Below are 7,955 nucleotides of genomic sequence, written 5' to 3'. Positions count from 1 at the left end.
CCTCCCACTAGTCGCCTTTTTCTGCCACTTCCTAGCTATTTCTATCAGACTCCTTGTGCAGATCATTCTCAAATATGATGCTTCTAGGATACAGCTTAGACCTTATACAATTTTCCTTCCCTCAATGCTTCACTGCCCTTGCAAGATGCTGACCAATTAAGAAGATCATTAATGTTGTTCAAATGGTAAACCGAAACTCAAGTACTGAAGGCAATCAAGCTCTGGTAGCTGAACATTGGTATATATATAAATCGAAGATAGGTTTCGTTTCCTGTTAATGTAAACAGAGAATTGGATTTGGGTTCTTCATTTTCTTCAAATTCAAGTGGGACCTGGTAAGCACGTAGGGGACAACGCCACATGGCCAACATACGGGTTTGCTTTCAGCCATGGCAACGTAGGCGTAATCTTACTGTAAATGCATCAAATGAATGGACCTTTGAATTGGTATCCAATGATATCTCTTAACCCTATGTGGCCAATGCCAACCACAAGTAACAAAATAGAAGCCCAAATTTTTATTGTGGTAAAATTACTGGTTGAGCCAAGAGCAAGAGGTTCAGTCATGGAGACCAACTAGGACAGAGCTAATACGAAATTAAGAATTCAACCAAGAAGCCGAGACTCACAATAGCATCTAAAAATTTAAATGATGAAGGGTGCAAGCACTTGCATTAGAATCTCTTCAATTTACTACCAATTAGCATGTTGATGCCTTGATAGCGTGTTCAGCTTTCACAAGACACAAGCGAACAAATTAAACTGAAAGATACGCATGCAGTTGGACCAGGGCTTAGTATGATATGACCTAGTGACTAAACAAGTCTGGAAATGAAGGGAAAAGTAAGGGAAACCACTAGATATGCTACCAGTAGTTGATCAGCTCGTCTCTTCCCAAACTTGGTGTGAATAAAGTAAGGGAAAGAATTGCGCCCATGAACTTGATCAACATCCAAAAGCTAAGTCTGAATGGATTGGGCCTCAACTTGTGAAACTACATTGTTCTTTTCAGGTAGTAAAGAGAGAAACTAGAGAGGGAGAGAAAGAGAGGGGGGAGAGAGAGAGAGATGTGCTTGTGTAAATAGAGGACGGTAATTGTTAGGAACGAGGCTCTCTCCCACTCTCCCTTTAACACACCAAAAGAAGAAAACCAAATAAGAGAGAAAAAGAATACACAAACATTATGTGGTTAGGAGACAGAGTTCTCCTACATTTATCTTCGCTACACAGAGGTTTTTTCACTACCACAGAAGAATCAAAAGTACAAAGGAAACCGCCTCCCCTCATAAAGATGGTGATTAGGGCAATCCCGCAAATGTAAGATTACATAAATGCCTTTATTAAAATTAAGGAAGCCTATCAGATCAGGCTCCACACTCCAACAGTAATGTGGTTTTTGGAACTGTGTGACGACAGAGGCAACATGATCACATGGGATCGTTGGTCATGTGTAAATTAGTAGTCATATCACAACGAAGTAGTAAACGCTTTTCTTGATTGACAAACCAATGATCTCCTTGACATCAAAACATCCTATAGACACCACAAACCAACATACTGCAGTAAGGGTCAAAACCCAGAATGTGTGGAAAAGCACGTGGCAATGATGAACTTAATTAATGAAAGAGATTATTGTCAGAATCCCAGATATGTCATGAGTATTTTGTACTTGTACACCAATGCATGCCACCTACTATATAAATATAAAGAAACAACGAAAGGAACTAAAAGAGAAAATATATTACATGGTAATAGAAGACAGTAGAGGAGATTAATGAAATTTAAGCAATTTTTAGTTCGCTTTAAAACCTTTCTTGCATCAAGGGAATCTACACCGCAGTCAGAACCCTTTCTCCAGCATGTTTCTCTTGTTCCACTGCATCAGAATATTCACTCTTCCTCACGGGTTCACGAAAAGTGTTGGCCTAGAAATAGCTAGATATATTTACCAGAAATTACTCATCAATCAAGTGTGAGCTAATGGACGGACTCTTGAATTGATTGTTGGATTCCTTTTGCAGGTGGGGCTCAATATTTTTGCAAACAGTTCGGACTTCAGGCCTATGTCTGAAGGTTTTGGGAACTTGGGTTGGACACAGATCCAAGTACAGCTAAAATAAATGCCATACTATAGAAATCCAGCCCACTTGTATCCCTACTAGCTAGTACTAATGTGTGTGACTAATATCAAAATCAATAAGCCACTAAATCGACACATAACGAAATGAAAATAACTAGCTGGGATATGGACAAAGCCACTTGCATTATCATGGACGGTTTGGATGATTTCATGTTATAGTTGAATGCTGAAAACCCCAATCCAGGAAGAAGCTGGACATGGCTTGTTAGTTTGTTAACTGACAAAAGTAATTTTAAATGAAGAAAAAAAATCATTGGCATGTACAATTGCCTTCTTGAACTACATACCAGAATTTTCTTCGGCTCTCTTTTGGTTCTTGCCTTTAGTCTCCGACTCCGTCAAGGCAGTCCCTTGTATGCCATCCTCTTTGAATATTCAAATTCATTACTGACAGTTAAGAGTTTGTACCTGAACTTGGTATGCCATATTTAATGAACAAAAGAGATATAGTTTTCTAATCACGAAATGGACCCTAAATGGATTGTGAGGTGGTCGGCATCATGATCTGCGTCACAGTGCATGTGCAAGTAGTACTCATGATCATGATCGATGTGTGGATGTGCAGTGTGCCCAGCAAATTGTTTCTATCTATATTTGCATAGTCCACAATCTTAATTTTGAAATGATTAAATGAAACTTATAAGTTTTCATTGTGAGACAATAGAGTCTGGTATAATTTACCAATGCTTGTGAGGCATATTTCTTGAAGAAAAAATTAAAGAATAAGAACTGAGAACTGCTAACTGTAACATTGTGTTGGAATATGAGCTTATGTAATCTTGCTTTTTGTGGGTTCCCCCTAATCCCCATATTTAAGAAGGGTGTGGTTTCTTGTATTCTCTTGATTCTTCTGTGACAGTGAAAAAAACTCTGTGCAGTCATGGATGTAGGGGAACATTGTCTTGGAACCACGTAAAATCTGTGTGTTCTTCTTCATTCCCTCCTTCATTTTCTTCTCTTGGTGTCGTAAGTGATAGAGAGAGGGAGGGCCTCGTTCCCAACACATTGTTTCTTTTTATTTTGGTTTTCAGGTAGCAAAACATTTCCTCTACTGGATCTTTCATGTTTAACATGAGAAAAGCAAGATTTTTCAAGAGTATTATCTACCAATATTGGAGACTAAAATTTGAATTAACTACCTGAAGAAGGAAGAAAATCTTCTATTTTCTCTCCTCAAATCACTCTCATTTAGAATGGATAAGATATTACAATGATATCGGTGTTGTTTTACCAAATAAAAGGAATTTCTGTCAAAATTTAATCTGTACATGCGTATTTCATGGGTAAGATACTCATAATTCTTGAAAAGGCACATCTTCGGAGGTGTGGCCCTGGCGCAGCTCAAAGAATGAAAACATCTACTTCTTAAAAACTGTGATGAATGCATTCCTTATTCGAGTTAGTGTGCTTAAGAACCATAATGTGGTCTAGGGTTCCAGAATTGGAAGAAAATGTACTTGTTCTCTTGATGTTCAAACCGCATTTTTCTTCTGACCATCCTTATAATTAGTGGCTCCTGGTAAATGGGTTTCTGGAGCTACATCAAAGACTCTATGCATCCTTTCCTTTCTGTTGCATAAGCCACAAATGGCCCTTTCCTGCAACTGTTGTAGCTTTTTACTTGGTGTTATACATCTTGTACGCAGCACCAAGTAAGATCATTCTTCTCTTGCAGCCATTTATGCTAATCTCTTTGCGCTGATCGCCCTTGCAAGATGATATTCAAGATGTATCTGATGACGATGCTACATAAAAGGTCAAGGATAGAGTACATATACTATAGTTTGAGGAGAAAGTATTGATATCAATTTGTTGGTCTTGAACTTCGGTAATTGCAGAAGCGGTTTGAGAAGGATGTGATGTTCTCCCATTTGGGGGACAGAGCCACATGTTAAGATGGTAGCGATCATAACTACAAGATAGTACCCTCAATTACAGTTGAGGTGGGAGCTAACGCACAAAATGATACTGCTAAGCTATAGTTGATCTAAATAATTGAGAATATGCTGTGAGGTCTCAATGTCTTTCTTATCACTGTGCTACGTACACTATACATCATAATGGCCTACTGTGCACATGATCTCTCTAAGAGAACATGAGGGCCCTCTAGACCAAGCCCTGTTACAGCTTGCAACAGAAGTCATAATTAATGTCACTTCAAAATTACCAAACTGCATTGAAGGGGAGGGGATCAAAGTTTCTTTATGTAAAGAAGGAACTCAGTGAGAAGTCAGCCTAAAGACAGACTCATTTACAAAACGCACAGTGAAGAAATAAGGAACATCTGATTAGATAGGCATGTGACTTTGATGGTATGTGATAGCTTTCTGGAATGTTATAATGTCGTCTAGCTGTTTCTTAAATAACATTTTCGTATGTCTGAGTCCAGATCTTTGGAAATCTATTAATTTTGAGGCCTACCAAATTGTAAACTGAAGATTTTAAGGCCTATCATATATCCTGTACTTTTTAAGTCTTACAAATTTGTGAAATTACCTAATTCTTCTTTGATGAAATATTGCTTCGGTTACAGCAAAAGTTGGTTTAATATGGGTAAAGCAATCTAAAAAGGGGTGGGAATCGCAATTGCTATGGATCGGGCTGTGAATGTTGCCCATGACACCAAAGTCAATGAAAGATCCAAATAGGTTGACCTGTAACTGATAGAAGATCCAAATGACCTCAATTCTAGACATAGATATGAATCGCAGTTGTGGATATAAAACGAAATAAGGATTCAGACTTATCCCACTAGGACGTAGTTCTGGACCAGGCTATGATCTGTAGCCACATATATCGCTTTTTTTCCCCAAAAAAACGCCATATTGGAGTTAAATAGTATGGAAAACGAAAAAAAAAAAAGAGGCCAAAATGTTTTCAACCCAATGTTTTTTTGCCACGGTATTTGACAAGTTTTCCACGGATTAAACCGTGGGCTATAGAGCCTCCCCACAACGATTTCCCGCTAAGTTCTCTTGCCCAAGCACTCCGCCGTCATCGTCTGTCAACAGCAGCGAACATCGCCACCGACCGCACATCTGAATCCATTCCGACGACGCCTTGAGCATCATCGCATCACCACCACCAGCAACAACGTGTCTACCACCGATTCCATTCCGGAAACGTCGTTGACCTCAAGAAGAACTCTGTCAGATGGTCCCTCTGTCAATTCATGTTGTTTTTGTGTTAACGCCTTCCTCTGTTGTTCGTTGTCATCATCATTTTCGATCATCCCTGAAGTTGGTTGCCATTGCTTGACAAATGACAATATTCAGATGGCGGCAGAGATTGTGGCAAATATCTGCTGATCTTTATTTTTTAAATCATCTTGTTTCTTCTTCCTTAAAAAATTGGACTTCTGTTGATCAATTAGGTGACGAGTTTCCTGTCATCCAATTTTGATTTGGTACATGGGCTAAATTTCTCTAGGCTTGCATTCTTCGTCTGAGCATCCATCGAAATATGAAAAAGATTCTTCCTCTAGGTTTTTCTTTTGGTTGGTTTTCGGTGGCATGATTTCTGTACTAGGTTTTGCTTTTTCATTTCGTTGGAAATCAAAACTCCGCTAAACTGAACTCCAGGATCTTTCGATTGGAGAGATCGGCCAGTACATATGGTATCCTGGTGCGGTTCAATCGTATATAAGTATCTGTTCCATGGAATCCCCATCTGTACGGTTCCTATCGCTTCTGTTGCACCCTTACAAGGGACTCAAATGTGGAACAACATCCAGCGTGAACCTCTGGAAGTTATCTTTGCCAATAAATTCCAGTTAGATGGTTTATGGAGCTACATTATCATGAGAACAATTCAGAGTCAAAAAAATAAAACTATATCCCGAATTCATAAGATCTACCAAGACGTTGAAAATTTTCCAACGAAACCACAGCATGTGAAAAGCAGGTATTTGGATGTTACATGTTTAAGATACAACATATTCGATCCAAATGCACGACCCCATTATTTTCTTCAGTCCCTAATATGCTTTCAAACATGGAAGAACCTGAATTTTGTTCTCTTTACCAGTAATCTTCGTCACTAAATCCAATCTACGCAAGGGTTTCATGGCACTATCAATAGGCATTTTCACTTACATGAAACCAACAGCTGATTGTTCGCATCTTCAAGCTCCTTTGGTACAGCAGATCACGGTGGCAGATAACTTTAGGTAAATTTTAGTATGGCTAGATCGTATGTGCATAAAGTTGTTTGCATTTTCATATTGGATGTCTTCTAATTGCTGGTGTAAATAACTATTTTATAGGTTACGGAGGCGATCTTACTTTCTTCTTTTTGTAAAGAATATGTCGCTTTAGCATCTGTAAGATCCAAAAACAATGTAGAATTTTTCATCACCGGCCTTCTTAATGATATTGAATGTTTCCCTCCTACGTGCTATGGCAATTGATTGGATTCACACTTGGTGATGTTTACTTTCCTCTGGTGGTAACATTCCATTGATGAAAGTGCTAGTTTCATCTAGTGAATGCTAAGCGACATGGGTGCTAGTACTAAATGCAAGTGCAGGTATGGTGGTGCAGGTGCAAGCACAGCAATTTAAAAGAAAATGGGTACAGGAGTACGGCAGGGCATATGTGCATGTGTGTGCTTACATGCGCACGTGTGTGTGTGTGTGTGTGTGTGTGTGTGTGTGTTCTGCAAACGGGAAAATTTTGAGGAGATTAAGGAATTTGCAAGTTTGCTGATATCAATCTGCAAGTTGTAAAAAAGGGACTAACCCTGTCCCTCCTGGCATGTACAAGATGCATTTAAATTACAACTGGATTTATCTTTGAAAGGCAGAAAAATTCTTGTACAATCCTAGAGTAGATGAATTACAAACTGGACCTGAGAAAGCAATAGTTTCATTGATCAACATCTCCAGGTTGTTTTGCGTTCAGAAGATGTAGCTCTATGACCTTTGCCAATGGTTGTTTTGCGTTCAGAAGATGTAGCTCTATGACCTTTGCCAATGGTTCACATACTGTAACTGGTAGCCATGTGGGTATTGCCCTGGTGACCAATGTTATATCACCATTGTACTGAAACTTTAGTTGTGGGCAATGGATTGTGTTAATTAGTTATTTTTCGCTTTTAGATTTGTCAAATGATGATGTCCTGGAAGTTTTTGCAAGGTTCTACTGGTGAAATTTTTTAAGATTCATTCTGCTATCATTTCTTTAATATACTATTCAGCCCTTAGTAGGGTTCCAGTGGATTTCAAAATGCCTTCAGTATAGTAGTGTTCATCTCCGGAACATATTAATTGCCCATTGTCATGTTACATATGCATATGAAAGTTAAATGCAGATGAATCGATGAAGGTAAATCTGAAAATGCTTAATCTGCACTGGTTTCTGGTATGATCTTAGCATCGAATACGTTTATAGCATACAGAGGGATATCATAAGTTGCTGCCTGCTGGTAGAATCTATCTGTGAATTCAAAGGAATATGTTTAAGGATATATACTATATATATATGGTGCTCAACAAGCCAAGTTCGAAGGGGACATTAAATTCCTGTATCTGGTCTGCTTCAACCTCGAAAAATTGGAAGGAAGAATCAAATTGGAAAAAGAAAATGTGTCTCAAGAGCACATCGAAACCCTTGGAGGAACCAGTCCTGAACCAGTGAATCATGAACAATAAGACTTTTTGTCTTGTAATCCATTAGCAAAAGAAACCATTCATATCATTCCAAAAGTTCTGAACTGGTAGAATATGCAAGGACTAACAGGTGGACCACTTGCTCCTGATTCATGCATGCATGCTGAGATTATCTCAGTAGTCACACATCTAGTGCTAATCGCGGGC

The sequence above is a fragment of the Nymphaea colorata genome, chromosome 3, assembly GCF_008831285.2.
Source record: "Nymphaea colorata isolate Beijing-Zhang1983 chromosome 3, ASM883128v2, whole genome shotgun sequence".
Taxonomy (NCBI): domain Eukaryota; kingdom Viridiplantae; phylum Streptophyta; class Magnoliopsida; order Nymphaeales; family Nymphaeaceae; genus Nymphaea; species Nymphaea colorata.
The sequence above is the reverse complement of the archived record's forward strand: the minus strand, read 5'-3'. Positions refer to the sequence as shown.